Source organism: Crotalus tigris, unplaced genomic scaffold (genome assembly GCF_016545835.1).
Source record: "Crotalus tigris isolate CLP2741 ecotype Arizona unplaced genomic scaffold, ASM1654583v1 scf7180000019249.191612, whole genome shotgun sequence".
In the NCBI taxonomy this organism is placed as follows: Eukaryota; Metazoa; Chordata; class Lepidosauria; order Squamata; family Viperidae; genus Crotalus; species Crotalus tigris.
The window spans coordinates 31,599-48,189 of NW_024097455.1; the positions used below are offsets into that span (position 1 = coordinate 31,599).

The 16,591-nt window shown below is 37.6% G+C and overlaps 1 pseudogene; it reads right to left on the reverse strand.

Moving 5' to 3' along the window:
- Positions 1 to 882: 882 nt before the first annotated feature.
- Positions 883 to 11,977, reverse strand: LOC120316113 (annotated as a pseudogene).
- Between the last annotated feature and the right edge of the window lie 4,614 nt (positions 11,978 to 16,591).

A 16,591-nucleotide genomic window follows, 5' to 3' on the forward strand; every position in this document is an offset into this window, starting at 1 on the left:
ACATTTGTTCTAACTGATGTTCAGACCACTACTGACTATGGTATAAATCAAAATGTACCAGAAGAGGAATTTACAGAGATAGAAGAGGAATGGAATTTATTGAATTTATTATGTTACTTGTGGGAAATAGAGAGATGACAGTGAATGTATTAAGTTGAGCGGTTTATCTATTTTTTTTTACTTTAGAATGTTTGTTTACCCAAATACCACGGTGTGTCTTAAGTACTTTTTGTTAAAATTAAAAAACCAATAAAATATATTTTTTAAAAAATACAGTATTGCAGGCTAACTTTACCCACAGTTTGGAGTTTGATCCCAACTCTTTAAGGTTCACATAGTGTTCAGTCCTTCCAAGGTCAGTCAAATGAGGAGTAGATTGTTGGGGAAGACATGCTGATGTTGTGAATCTCTCAGAGAGTCCTATAAAGCACTATGGAATGTATGTAACTTTAAGTGTTATTGCTATTGCTTTACAAGTGAACCTAAATATACAATTTATACAGTGAGATAAATATAGTATCTTGTCTTTCTTCAGCAGACAATATACATAGGTCTAAGATCTGAGAAAGAAATATTGTAATCAAATACATTTACTTCCTAATGGTGTATCAACATTTTCAAATAGGCCAGGTCACAAAACGGATGCTGTAGTGATTCCAGGAATATTACTTTATTGTTATAGGTTATATTAACAGACATTTGATAGCTAGTTCAAAAGATCCACTGTCCGCATTTTAAGAGCAGTGAGGTCACGTTGGGGCTATTTTGAGTATTTTTCTTACACTTTCTATTCTTCTCAACTGAGCAACATTTTATCTCTCCAACTTTCTTTTCAAGGCCAATACTAAATTCTTCAAGACCAATGAATATCAGTAATTATTATTATTTTGTTTTTAGATGGTCTTTTTTGTTTAGTTCTGGTCTCAGTACAATTATGTAACATTTAGGGAAAAATATAGATCCCAATATTCCTATACTGGAAGCCAAGATGGAGAAGATCTCCACAGCTACCATGAATTTTCCTTTGGTGCTCAGATAAGTTGGGATAAAAGACACCCATACGCTACAGAACACCAGCATGCTGAAAGCAATAAATTTGGCTTCATTAAAAGTGTCTGGCAGCTTCCGAGCAAAGAAAGCCACAATGTAGCTGATAAGAGCCAGCAACCCCATATAGCCTAAAATATAATAGAACATGTTACCCGATCCTTCATTGCATGTGACCACAATCTCTTCTGGAAGAGAATGCATGTCCAGATTTGGGAAAGGAGGGCCAGTACATAGCCACAGTATGCAAATACTTGCTTGAATGCAGGAACAACAGAGAATCAGAGAGTTGGAAAATCTTTTCCCCACCCATTTTCTCATTTTTGATCCTGGCTTAGTGGCCATAAAAGCTAGAACCACTGTGATGGTTTTGGCCAAAACTGAAGAAACAGCAACTGAGAAGATGATCCCAAAAACAATTTGGCGAAGAAGACAGGTCAGCATTTGGGGTTGACCAATGAATAGCAAGGAAGAGAGGAAGCAGAGGAAGAGGGAAACAAGGAGAAGATAAGTGAGATTCCGGTTGTTAGCTTTGACAATGGGAGTATTCCGATGTTTTATGAAAATTCCAAGTACTGCCACTGTGGTCACAGAAAATGATAAAGCCAGAACAGTCAAAGTGATGCCCAAAGTTTCATTATAAGACAAGAAATTTAGATTCTTGGGAATGCATAGATTTTTTTCCTTGTTTGGATATTGTTCTTCTGGACAGTCTAAGCAGTCATCCATATCTGTGAAAATATGTATTTCAGAATTCATAGCAGTATTTTAAATGTTGCATACTTTTGTTTACTGAGAAGTGTTTACTAAATGAAAACATCTTTATGTCAGAAAAAAAATCAGTGGACAGCTATGGTTCTTGGAACTGAAATGTGCAACAATTCATTGCCTTCAGTCGTCCTAGCCAGAAGTGCTGGCAGATGTAGTCCAGCAACACTAACACCCATTCACATCTCTGTTAAAGAGATCTCTATTAAATCTTGCTATTTGAGAGGTTAACTAGAATGGAACTCTTATGAATAATGAAGGTGACTTGTATGTGTGTGATAGCCATCTTGTTGTGATATCTCTCTCTGTGTCTTTATGGTTATACTCATTTGCACATATACAAACATTACAATACAATATTTCCTACCTCTCTTATTTGAAAACTTTCTTGATGGACAAGTATTACAGTCATAACAACAAAATGGCTCCCCTTCCTTCCTTTTCTTTCTGGAACCTGGTGGGCAATGATCATTGCACAGAGCAAGAGGTATAGTCTAAGAGAGAGAGAGAGAGAGAGAGAGAGAGAGAGAGAGAGAGAGAGGGAGGGAGGGAGGGAGGGAGGGAGGGAGGGAGGGAGAGAGAGAGGGAGAGAGAGGTATTTTATTCCCTGGAATCTAACTATTTTCTGAAATCAGCATTAAGTTATAAGAAATTTCCATATGTAGTCTATTAGTTGTGTGTATGTGTGTGTGTGTGTGTGGTTTTTTTGTGCAGGTACGTATACTATATTATATAAGAAAGAAATGATTCAAAATAATGTGTTATTGATGAAAGGTACCTTTACTTTGAATACACTTTTTTCATCACTAATATGTTGCCATAATTTACTGTATACAATTAGTATCTTGTCATTATTCTGTTTTGCTTGTACTTGACTTCAGGGCTGCTCAATCTATAGCATCATGAAGTCAATATATATATATTATTGTAACTTTACAGTAAAGATAGTGTTAGTACTCATAGAACTGTTTTTTTGCCTGAAGGCCTGACATGTGGCTTCACACTGCAAACTTCACCTCCTTTAGATGTCCATTCAATTTCACAAGACAAGTAGAAAAGGGGGGATCTCATTGCTTGTATCATTCTGTCCCTTTCTTCACTGCCACCAAAGAAGCTCCTGAATATATTAATTAAAGCACAGGAAGAATATAGAGAATGGGGGCTGTGTGTATGTTGGGGTGTGTGTGAAGAATCCACAATAACCTCCAAAAGACTAATTATATAAAGGGCAGGGAGAAGTCAACTATCATCTTGTAACCTGGGACTGATATGATCTTATCTTGGATGCTGAGTATACTTGCCTCATGTGGACATTAGTACTTGGAAATCTACATATTAAGAAGTAGATTAAATATTAAACATTAAATATTAGACTGTCTGCCTCTCACCTGGCTTAAGTCTAGGAAACCAATTTGGGATAACATACTAAAGTCTTACAAACTAGATGAAGAATGGTGATTAAGATGGGCAACTTTTAACCAAACAGATCTAACAAAACCACTTCCAAGAGTGCAGTTGCCTTGAAAAACATGTAGCCACCTGAATAGAATCAGGACAGGCCATGCCAGAACAAAGGCAAAGCTCTTTAAGTGGGGAATGGCCAAGAGCCCACAAGGCAACTGAAGTTCACCTGAACAAACTATAACACATATAGTTCAAGAATATTTCCCTAAGGAAATTTCAAGGTAGGATCTCACCACAACCACACCATAAGCAGTTAGATGGTTAGCTTTCTTAGATATAGAAATATATAAATATGCATATATATATATATATATATATATATATATATATATATATATATACACACACACACACACACACACACACACACACACACACACACACAGAGAGAGAGAGAGAGATCCTGAGCTTTATTTAAATTAAATTTATATATCAGTGATTGCATGACCTCTAGAGATGCCATATACTAGATAAATATATACATAAATAATTGTTCAAAATAATTGTTGAAAACAAGGCCATCTATGTTTGTTTCAAACCAGAAAGTCCATTTTCATCACACCTGTTTAAAATGAGTTGGCCATATGATTTTTCTTTCATTGATGGTGAACTTTCTGCCTGATGGTGCCTCAGGATCCATTTGTCCCACTTTCGCTTTCACAAAGGATTTGTTAGGGAAAGTAATCCAGTTGATAATGTCAAACCCAGCTAGCAATTCATGCTTCTTGTCAAAAGACACCTTGTCTCCAGCACTGTTATTAAAGGAGACTTGACTTAGGAAATGGTAAAGCTGGAATAAACAAAGTTTGACATGTTTTACTGAAGTGATGAAAACAGTGAAAAATGTTTGACTTGGAATAAAGATTTGCTACACTCTAAATATATTTAATTATTTTATCACTTCATTATAGGTAGGTCCATTATTTCCTTCCCCAATTAAAAATTTCAATTCAGCTTAGTTTTTAAAAAAGATACTAAAAACTATCAGATAATGTATGCCAAATAAGCAGACTGCAGTGGTACCTTGGTGCTCACTTGCTTTGAAACTCATCGAATTTGGTACTTGACACATTTTGAAGCAAAAGGATTGTCCCAAAAATCAACTTGTGTTGATTTTTAATACATTATTCTTTGTGGGAAAAATGTGTTTGGTACTCATCATTTTTGATACTCATCATCGATGACAAGTACCGAGGTACTACTGTAAATTTCCTTTTGGTATAGAAATATCTTGGTATATCTGTATCACTGATGGGAGACAAAGTATTTCAAGGCAAAGGTTTACTATCTGCCATGGGAAGACTACTACCACTAAATTAAATTTATAAGCTAACTTTCTCCCAATGACTCTGGGCTGGTATCCAAGTGGTTATTAAGGAGTTAGGTGTCTGTTATAACTTATTGTGCAATTTTTATTTCTTACTTAATTAGAATGTAGAACAGTGATAGATCTGATGCACTAAGTATAAATTCTAGATTTTGTAGAATCATGCATCCTCAAGAATATATCTCTCTTTTCTTTCAAAGATTATCAAAATTATAGTCCTTTAGTCCTGTTTTTTGCATTATAGAGTCTACTTACACATATTTATCTATATTGTTTTCAGGTAATCCTCAACTTATAGCCCTGGCGTTTGCTTTGCACTGTCTTTTTCTATGCCCTTCCCCCAAGAGAAGGAATGCGTCTCCCTTATCTGAGAGATGGTTGGTGCTTGGAGCTTGAAGGAAATGAAAGCGAGAGAGGCCTTGAGATGTGTGCCAACAGAGCCAGTTACCAAAACACTGTACCACCTGTGGATTGGCTGGAATTGAAATGGACATTGGGACTTTGGGGGGAAGAGTAGTGATACTGCTTTAACTATATTGCCTATGTGGGATTTTCCCCAGATCTCATCTTGATTTCCCTGCTATCACTAGCCCCTAATAAAATTTCCTTTTGAGACAATGCCTGTTTCAAGAGTTCTGCTTTCTTGGGTGGTTGAGGTAGGTCCTTACATTACCTGAAAATACTGTGATTCAGAAGACCTTGGGTGATCTCTAACCAACACTGCTCCATATTTCTTTTTGGATGAATATAATGCATGCAAAGCATGCACCACAGCATAGACAGCATTATAAACGCTGTAGCTTTGACTAGTCATGCTCATTTCAAAAAAAGGGTGTGAGAGGTTTTCTAGTCTCTCATTGCCAGTACAGCTTCCCTGATTCTTCATGTCTATTGCAGAAGCTGGAAATGAGCATTTAAATGCTTGCTCCCAGAAGACTCTGATAAAATGATCTTTAAGAGAATGGGGGTCCTGGAAGAGAAGGAAATTCTGAAATGCTGACATCTCAGAGGTGTGACTTGCAAAGGACAAGGCACCATGGAAGATCTGCATATTTAAATTATTTAAAAAGGGCTCCACTGAAAAATCCCAATGGGCTGTCATCACCCATACCTTCTGCACTGGGAGTATCATGTCTGATTCGGCGAGATTGAGCACTATCTGCAAATCTAACATCATGTGAGCATCAGCACTTATAACACAGACATTGACGCTTGCTCTACTCAGCAACAGGGCCATTTTCCTAAACATATCATTGAAACTAACAACACCTAAAATGTTGCTTTGGAGTGGCATTCGTTCAGAGAAGGCAGTGCAAATTCCATTATCAGAAAATTTTTTCTCCAAGGTCTGCACAAACTTTTCTCCTTTATCATCGTCCATGGCCATGATCCCAATCCACTTCCATTGAAAATGAAGCAACAGCTGGACAATCCCAATATACTGATGTGCTTCATTAGGTACCATGCGATATAAGAAAGATGGATGGCTTATATCATTCACTGGTGGAGCATATAAACAATAGGTGACCTAAAGAAGAACATAATTCCATTTATTTTGGAGAAATACAAAAATATCTACAGAGTCAAATACTTCTCTATAATGCTAGTTCTTTTTCTCATGTTGACAACCTAAAATTGCCTTATCCTCTCCACTTTAACTTCATAAAAGTGTAGTGAAATTTAAAAAAAAGGCTTGCAGTCATCCCCATGCTGAAGCTGAATCAAAATATTTCATGTCTAACTCAGATCTTACTTTTTCTTTATTTGCAACCTTTTGTCCTCTCTGTTTTCTCTGTGCTTTGGAATAAACATTAAAGTAAACTCCAAATAGGTATATTCTGTTTAGGAAGTAATATATCAGTCATTTTATATTTCACTTCACTATGTTCATATCTTAGGATCACAGATATGAAGAAGAAGTTATAAAGGTATGAAGAGTTGCAGTGATGGTGATAGGGGGCAGCATATAAATTTAGTCAATAAATAAATAAATAAATAATGAACAAACCAATCTTCAAGTCCCCTTCTATGCTCTAAATTCATCTTCAGAGATCTTGGTGTAATCTCAGATTACTGTAAAGAAGTAAGTTATCTCCATTGCTGACACTAAGTTCTCCATGGTGATGGATATCAGGATCTGCTTTACTCTTTTTCAAGCAGGAATAAAAAAGGCTTTTTACTTCTCCTAAGCACTTCTTAATCTATTAATTGTCTGGTGCCATATTTTTAAATTATATACATTCCCTCTTAGTTTATTTTTAAAATAGAAATCTATGTGTTTGCAATAGTGGCAAATATCTGTAGCTCGGGTGTAGGATGAGGGCGAAATTTTGTTCTCCAAGCTTGTGGATTGATTTCTGAATGTTTCATTACCAGGCTAGATAACATTTTCAGTAGAATTTAGGGGATTCCCGCAAACTCTACTGAAGCTGTTACCTAGCCTGGTAACAAAACCTTCAGAAACCAACTCACAAACATGGAGAGCGAACCTTCACCCTCAATCTATGTGTTATTTAAAATATTAATTGTGAAGTTGTAGTGTTTTAAACCACATGGAGAAATATAGTTGTTTTCCTGTCTAGCACCCATGTCACATCTGCTTAAGTATTTATGCTGAACTAAATTCTGTCTTAATTATAGAGTGAAATACTTCAATAGATTGATTTCATTTAGGATGAAATCACAATCCATATACCCATCGCATGCTCTTGTATGTCTGCTATTAAACCTGACAACAACTACCACATAGGATCCAATATGGGTCAGTAACCAGGACCAGAGGTTTAGTATTCTGAGCTTTCAGATTTGTGCTGGAGCCCATCTTCAGAGAACTTCTCTCTCATTAGAATGTGTGCTTTAGGCTATTTTATTTATAGTATAGTATTTATGTGGTGCCTGGTTGTGTGTGACTTCAGTAAGGCATTTGATAATGTAGACCACAACCTACTACTTTATAAGATAGAAAAATGAGGATTAGGCAGCATCACCACTAGATAGATTCATAGCTGGATGACCAGCCGTATTCAGCGTGTGGTCCTCAATGGAACTGCATCTACATGGAGGGAAGTGTGTAGTGGGGTGCCCCAGGGCTCTGTTCTGGGCCCAGTGCTCTTCAACATCTTCATCAATAATTTGGATGAGGGGATAGATGGGGAATTCATCAAATTTTCAGATGACACCAAGCTGGCAGGAATAGCCAACACTCCAGAAGACAGGCTTAGGATACAGGAAGATCTGGACAGACTTGAACACTGGGTGCTATCTAACAAAATGCAATTCAATGGTGAAAAAAGTAAGGTTCTACATTTAGGCAAGAAAAACCAAATGCACAGGTATAGTAGAGGTGGTACTTTGCTCAAGATTAGTAACTGTGTGAGGGGTCTCAGAGTCCTAGTGGACAATCACCTAAATATGAGCCAGCAGTGTGCTGCAGCTACCCCAAAAGCCAACACAATCATAGGCCGCATTGACAGAGGGATAGAGATCACATGAAGTGTTAATACCACTTTAAAATGCCTTGGTAAGGCCACACTTGAAATATTGCATCCAGTTTCAGTCATCATGATGTAAAAAAGATGTTGAGACTCTAGAAAGAGTACAGAGAAGAGCAACAAAGATGATTAGGGGACTGGAGGCTAAAACATATAAGGAACAGTTGCTGGAATTGGGTATGTCTAGTTTAATGAAGAAAAGGACGAGGGGGGACATGATAGCAGTGTTCCAATATCTCAGGGGCTGCCACAAAGAAGAGGGAGTCAAGCTATTTTCCAAAGTGCCTGAAGGCAGGACAAGAAACAATGGATGGAAACTAACTAAAGAGAGAAGCAACCTAGAACTAAGGAGAAACTTCCTGACAGAACAATTAACCAGTGGAACGACCTGCTCCAACACTGGAAGTTTTTAAGAAGAAACTGGACAGCCATTTGTCCAAAATAGTATAGGGTTACCTGCCTGAGCAGGGGATTGGACTTGATGACCTCCAAGGTCCCTTCCAACTTTATTATTATTATTACTATTACTATTATTATTATTATTTAGATTGGTTTACTACATAACTATTTTAATTGGATAAGAGAACTGGCATAATTTATTTAGAAATCTCCCTGGCCTCTATTTCCTTCTATTAAGTTTCCCAGAATATGGGAAAATTAAGTTTTGTCATCTTCATCCTAGATTGTTAATTTATTCCAATGGTATTTAGTTACAGCCAAGTTTAGTCTGCTTTCCCCTAAATGCCTGGCAAACTGGCACAACAAAGAAACTAATGAATATTAAAGGACCAAAAATTCTAAAACAATTGTCATTCTATAGTTTAGAATGATAAAATTTATAGCCATGAAATCAGATCAAGGCAGCAAAGAGGGGACTGTACTGCTGATAGCATGAGTTCAGTGAAATCCTGAATGAATAGAGATAATGATGTTGACAAGCAATTGAGAATGATAAAAGCTTAAGGTAAAAACTCTCTCAAACTTGCTGACTTCAAAAACATGTCTATGTTGTTTTCCAGCTCACAATATGGAAGTAATTTAGGAATGCCTTCTTCTGGTGTTTTGTTTTCAGCTTTCTAGTGTAATCTATAGTTTGGCCTAGACCAGCTAGATCAGATTACCTCATGGTAATCTTCTTTATAAGTGCCAACCTAGCCTGACCTATATATTCGTACACATTATACTATCATGTTTGTGGAGAATCTGTTATATAGAACACAGAAAAGGACAAGCAGTAATAAATCAAGGAAGTTAAAAATATGAAATCAGAGGAAAAAAATAAGTAAAAGGAAATATAGCTAACTATAGTTTAAAGAGTCAGTTTATAGTTTAGTTAACTCTATGATCTATACACTACTAAAGTTCCTGTATCTGTAATTGGGTGAAACAGTGCGTTATAGGGCAAAACGTTTTCAACCAAGGTGCCTCAAATGAACTAATTTACAGAATGTACCTAGAAACCAGGAACTATGACAACAGGAGAATTAAAATTTGGCAAATTTTATAAAATGTTTTATGATATAAAAATTATCATAAAGCAATTTATGACTTAATACAAAGTGTCATAAAAGATTTCCTGTGGTCAGTTGCTCATGTTTGACGGTGGTATACAGTTCAAAATGTGCTATTTTTCAAGGCAGATACTTCTATGAATGTCTCCCTGATTTTTTTAAAGAACTACACATACAGTAAAAGCTCTGTCACTGTCGAAGGTATTGAGGAATTTGGTAAAGAAATATTTCTGAAGCAACAACCCAACATGCTTCACCAGGCTTTTTGATTCCTGCACTCTCCTTTTCTCTGCCATGTCCATATAGAGCATCATACATTGCTTTTTGTTTCTTTCAATGCCTCCTCCCTTTCTATTTCAGGATCTCATCCACAATATCCAGTTGACATTCTCAGTTTTTACCTTCCTTTAGACCAGGCATGTCAAACTGCCGACCCGTGGGCCGGATGCGTCAAGCCGAAACCGTGCCCACCCCATTGCCGGCAATGGGTAAAAAGTCACAATACATCACATGACATCACGTGATGTCGCGAGTTTGACATGCCTGCTTTAAACCCTGAATTGTCCTTGATCTATTTGTTTTGCAATATGATTCTCATGTCTTCTTTGTATATGAGAAAATTGTAAACATGCACCTCTTTCTTATTCACTTTTGTGTTCATTCCAAATTCATTTCTCACCTGTCCATTCTTGTTTTTATCTCTAATGTTATTACAACACATACTTCTGAAGTATTCAATTTGCACTGCATTCAACTGACTTTTATGGTTCTCCTTACATACCTAATTCTCTTTTCCATAGCAAGGTGTGGAGAAGAACACAGTAGTTTTTACTTTTTTTTTTTTTTTAAAAAAAAATAGTTTTCAGCACCTACAAGCTGCTCCAACCAGAAACTGTCTCTAAGTAGTATATAGTTTTCTCCTATCTTATTGTGGATTGAAACCAAACCCATTAAACAAACAAACAAATAATAAAATACACAATATTTTCCTCACAACAGATTCCAGATTACCATTTCTTTTACCTGCCTTTACACATATTATTTCTTTTGCCATCAGCAATTTCCCCGTCTCTAGTTAACAACCCATGAAATAAAATTGTTTCTCTGCTTGCTCTAATTTTTTGCTATTTATGTTTAAATCATAATTATTCCCTTTATTTTCCCTGCTTTATAATAAAAGATCAATCAGTATCAACTATATGCAGGCCACCTACATAACAATTAATATGAAGCCTTTCTGTTATATTTATCTTTTCAATAAGTTTAAAAGACTTTTTAAATGTATGGGTGATTTATCCTGTATGCCACCCAGATTACGTTTGAACCCCTTCTGTGATTTAATGATATTGAAAGTAAGGAATATTGACAGCAAAAGAACTGAGAGAGAGAGAGAGAAAAAGAGAATAGTTAAGGTCAAGATAAATAGACAAAAGGGAAAGAAGATAGTCACCATATTAAAGATAATCACCATATTAATGATAAACACCAATTGGCATTGTGAGAACATAAAACATGAATTCTGTTGAGAAGGATAAAATTTTGTCCTTCTAAGAAGGAGCCACTATAATCCACTTATAATCCAACCATAACTTAACCATAACATATAGTTAGATCAAGTTTTAAGTGATTCAGCTTTATAAACAAATTTGCCACAAAGCAAATGAGAGAAATAATGCAATAACTCTCTTCCTGCCTAAAATATCACATTACCAGAGAAAGCAAATGAAATAATATCACATTACTGGAAGAAAAAAGTGAGGATCATACATATTTTGTGATGCTGGCAATGAGATCTTAAAACTCTTTGTATTCCCAAAAATAGACATCATATTATTCCTGTTCAAATCAAGCTATATCACTATAGAGAAAATGTAAATAATAAGATGAAGATAATAAGTTTAACAAATGCAAATCCTTTCTTAATAAATGCAGATAATACATTTCTTAATAACTTTATTTAAAGTCCATTCATCTTAAAATTGTCAAAATTGAGATACACTGTAACAGATGATAAGTGGCTAAACAAACAGATGTGTAATCCATCTTACCTGAGGAATCTTGTATATCCCTAAGATAGTAGCTATGTGAAGGGAAGTTTCCGAGTCAGTACCCCCAATGACAGCGGCTGGTATCTTCTTGCTGCAGTTGTAGTTGAGAATAGTTGGCTTCTGATTAAAGAGCAGGTTCAGCGTGTTCTGATAAGTTATCTGGGCATCAAAGTGGCTATCATAGACATGAAATCCCAGAGTTCTATTGGGTAAGATCATGCTGTTTCCATTGATTTCATTCACTGCAAATGCCAAGGCTAGGGTGTGCTGATATTTTTTCAGCATTACACTAAAGTAAAAGACACATCTTGAGTAAGCCATGAAGGTCAGTGTTGTGAACATTTGCACATTATTCCTGCAAGAGGCACCCTATATTTACTGATGGAGAACATTGGAGAATGAGAAACCTGACACTTAGAATGTAATTACTTTTAATTAGAAGAATAGATTGTTTGCTTGTAATGGTTCTGCCCTTCTCCAATATTTCATCTGTTCTAAACTATAAGGCAGAAATCCATTTTCAGAGAAAGTATTCTCAGAAACAAATACTGCTTGCTTCTGGCCTCTCACAAGGTCAGAGAATTATGGACCTTACTGAAGAGATTTTTCCCCAATGATTTTTGAGTAGGAAGTCTATGGGTGTAAATCAGGGGTCTTCATACTTGACCCTTTTATGACTTGTAGACTTCAACTCCCAGAATCCATCAGCCAGACACACTGGCTAAGGAATTCTGGGAGTTGAGGTCCATAAGTCATAAAAGGGCCAGGTTTAAAGACCCCTGGTATAAATAATGTTACACATATAATAGCAAGGACTTTAAGCAACAGAAGATTGTGGCAAGAGTGATGCAGGTTTTCCCACTTCACACAATCAAATCTAGCATGTCTTATTGATTTGATCTTATCAGATGTAAAAGATCAGAATAAACTCAGAGCATACAAGGAGGTCTGGCAAATATGATAGAATCATAGAGCTAGAAGAAATGACAAGGCTAGGATGTGCTGATATTTTTTTTCAGCATTACACTAAAGTAAAAGACACATTTTGAGTAAGTCATGAAGTTCTATGTTGTGAACATTCCCACAGCACTCCTACAAGAAGTGCCTTAGAATAACCTATTTTTAGTGGTGGAGAACATTGGAGAATGAGAAACTTGACGAATGAAGTTACATTTAACCAGAAGAATAACTTGGTTTGCTTATAATGGATTTGCCCTTCTGCAGTATTTCAACTGTTCTAAACTCTAAGGCAGAAGTCCATATTCAGAAAATGTATGCTCAGAAACAAATACAAGTCTGTTACATTCCGAAGACACTAAATATTGCTTCATTAACTTATGCAGTAAAACTTTTCAATGGTGGATTGTGTTTTCTCTAGCTTACCTTTCTAGATCAGACCAGATTGCATGTAACCCAGCATACTAGTCACAAAACAATCACTTGCTTCTAGCCTTTCACAAGGTCAGAGAAATATGAACTTTACTGAAGAGATTTTAAGGACTTTAAGCAATAGAAGACTGCTTAAAGGTAAGATTGATGCAGGTATTCCCACTTCACACAATCAAATCTAGCAAGTCTTATTGATTGATTTGATCTTATCAGATGTAAAAGATAAGAATAAACTCAGAGCATACAAGGAGATCTGGAAAATATCATAGAATCATAGAGCTAGAAGAGAAGTTTACAGCCAAATAGTTGGGTTAAAGCCAAAATCTGTAACATAGAAGTTGCTGGGATGAAAAATAACAAGGTTACCACATGTGTGTCTTGGGATTGGCCACCATTTCAACCTCCTGTTTACTATTACCAGAAGAGCAGAATAAGTAGATGTAGGAATAAAAATATCTGACTACTAGAATCTATGCAGAGTTGATAAAAGCATGTGAATGCTGCTGCTAGGAAATAGCCAAGTATTATAGAAATCAATGAGGTTTTTCTTACACAGGTTCAACATCACACTTGGCTGTAGGGTGTGAGCTGAAGTCTGTTCCTTCAGAAAAGGAGAAAAGCTGTGAAATTATCCCACCAATTATCACATCACCTGGCTGAAAATATTGGTATTGCACATTCAGAGACTCAGGAATAGTACACACTGCAGGAGATAGCACACAATCTGTTGGTGGCAGCAGCAGCAAACACACAAGAAGTCTCAGGGACAAGAAGGACCTTCTTGTGCAACAGGCAAGATGATTGTCCCTTGATTTGAGATCTCCTACTCCTTTGATCATCATCATCCAGCTACTTAGTTTGCCATGGTCTTTCTGATTCTGGTTCCTACCAGTAAATGTATATGCACTGGTCCACTGAATCCATGGATGGATGGATAGATAGATGGATACATACATAGATATATACATACATATATTAACTGCCCCTTCCCTTTGATCAGTTCAGGAGTTATACACCTGTATGCAATTAGAATGAAAAAAAATATTCTTTCTGCTTTGAGATTAATGAGGAGTTCATAATTATCACCTTAGATAATCATAAGGTGCATAGTTACATTTTCCAACCCTGAAGTCAGCAAAATTCTCAGAAGTAACTCCTCCTCCTTCTCCTCCTCCTTCTCCTCCTCCTCCTTCTCCTCCTCCTCCTCCTCCTCCTCCTCCTCTATCACTGTTTTGTGCCTAATAATGATTGTTTTGTAAATGTTAAACTACTGGAGCTTCTGAACAAAATGGAGAGATACAGATTTTTTTGTATATATGTATGTATATGTATATGTATATGTATATGTATATGTATGTATGTATGTATGTATGTATGTATGTATGTATGTATGTATGTATATATATATATATCCTTTAAAATAGTAAAAATGTGAATCCTGGGCATCATATTAGCCAAGTTAGAAAGAAAAACGAACACCAGGATATGTAGTTAAAAAGAAAGAACTAAGCTTTCATTGCCCGACGTCATCAGAGTTGGAATAAAAGGAGATCTGGGAGCCAGATCATATAGCCTCCTGCCTCTGCGCCTGGCTCCTTAAGCACGTCATTGGCCCGTTGATTGTATTCACCCGTATGGCGCCAAGTTGTTCTGCATCTGGCAACCTATCCTTGGCCCCGCAGGTTGTTTTACAATTCTCAAGCGCTCTTCTGGCATGTGTGCAAGCGCCTGGGGGGAGACTGTCAACACATCCCTGCGATTGGTCTCCCTCCTCTCCCATTCTGGGGGGATCTTGAGTGTTGTATCTCATGCTGCAATTTAGGCATACTGTTGGGCTTTTATCCTCCCTCACCCCCAAGGCTGTTGCTATCCCACTCATGACTCCCTCACCCCAGTCCTGCAAAGAGCAGCTGTTCCGGCATTTCTGCTCTCTGTCTTCCCCCTCCCTCACCCTCCTTCCAGATCGTCTGTGTGTCCATCCCTGGTTTACAGCTATGGCGCACTGTTGGTTGGTTGCCTCCTCCCATGAAAGTCATGGCTGCTTTACCTGTAGAACTGTTGCCCCAATCATGCAAGGAGCTGTCCTGTTGTTTCGATCTCTGGTTTCTCTCCCCTTTAATCATGTCATCATCCTCTTTAGAGATCATACTTGTCTCATCAGTCCTTCTGCCGCCCCAATGCTGCAAGGGACAGGCTGAGTGTCTTCTCGGTAGACCATAGTGCTGTCTTTCCCACCCTCTGAAGGTCTGATAGGCCGGCAAAAAATCTATATGCTGGTTGATGGAATTATCATTGGAGAGTCAGGCTTCTTTGAGTAGGTGGCCACCCTTGGTGGTCTCATGAGCTATAACCTCTGCATTGGTCAGATCGAAAGTGTGGCCAAAGTTGGGCATGTGGGCCCACACTTGTGAGTGTTGTTCTTACCTTCTAATTGCTAGCTCATGTTCATGGACCCTAGTCCTCAGCCTTTTAGTTGTCTCCCCAACATAGTTCCTCACACAGTCCTTGCAATGGATTCTGTAAACTACAGAGATCTTTGACCACTGGGGAGTGGTTCTTTGGGGTGCATGATCTTGGCTCTTAGGGTCTGCTCGGGCCTGTGGGCAATGCTTACATTTTAGGGGGGCAGTAGCCATGCCGTGGCCTCAGAGATGCCATGGATGTAAGGGAGGGTTGTCAGTGTGGCCGGCGCTACTGTCACATTGGAATGTGAGTCTCTGTGAGTCTGGTTTGGTCTACTGTACCGCTTTACAAATCCCATGGGATAGCCATTGTACTTAAAGACATGGTAGAGGCATTTTTTCTCCTTGACTTTGGCTCTGCCTGTGCTACAATGGGAGTTGACCCATTTGAATAATGTCCAGATATAGTTAATTTTGTGTGCTACAGGGTGATTACTTCTATAGTGTAGCGTTCTGTCCATATGGGTGGGTTTACAGTATATGGATGTACATAATGTGCCATTGGGGCGTCAGCTAACCAATACATCCAGAAAGGCAAGCCTGCTTTGGGTCTCTTCTTCTGTTGTGAAGCAGATGTCTGGATATATGGAGTTCAGTTCTTCCAGGAATTTGATGCTGTCCTGTCTTTTAACAATCACAAAAGTGTCATCTACATAATGTGGCCAAAATTTTGGGTGGTACTATTGAGACATCACTATTGCCTCTAGCCGCTGAAGAACTGCCTCAGCAATACTGCCTGAGATGGGGGTTCCCATTGGCATCCCCTTTATTTGTTCGTATATCACACCTCGGAAGGTGAAGTATGTCTTCAGGCACAGAGTTAGCAACTGTATCAAATCATTGGTATGGAGAGAATCCTGATGTTGTTCTGGCCCCTCTTGTAGGAGCGCCTTTATTACTCTGACCTCCAGATCTTGAGGGATAGAGGTAAAGAGTGAAATAACATCAAATGACATCATTACCTCATCTTTCTCTATCCTTAGGGGCTTTATTCTCTCTAGAAACTCCTCAGCCGATTTCACTGTGGTCTCACTGTTATCGACCAGATGGCTAATGCGACCGCTAAGCCATTTGGCCAGTTCCA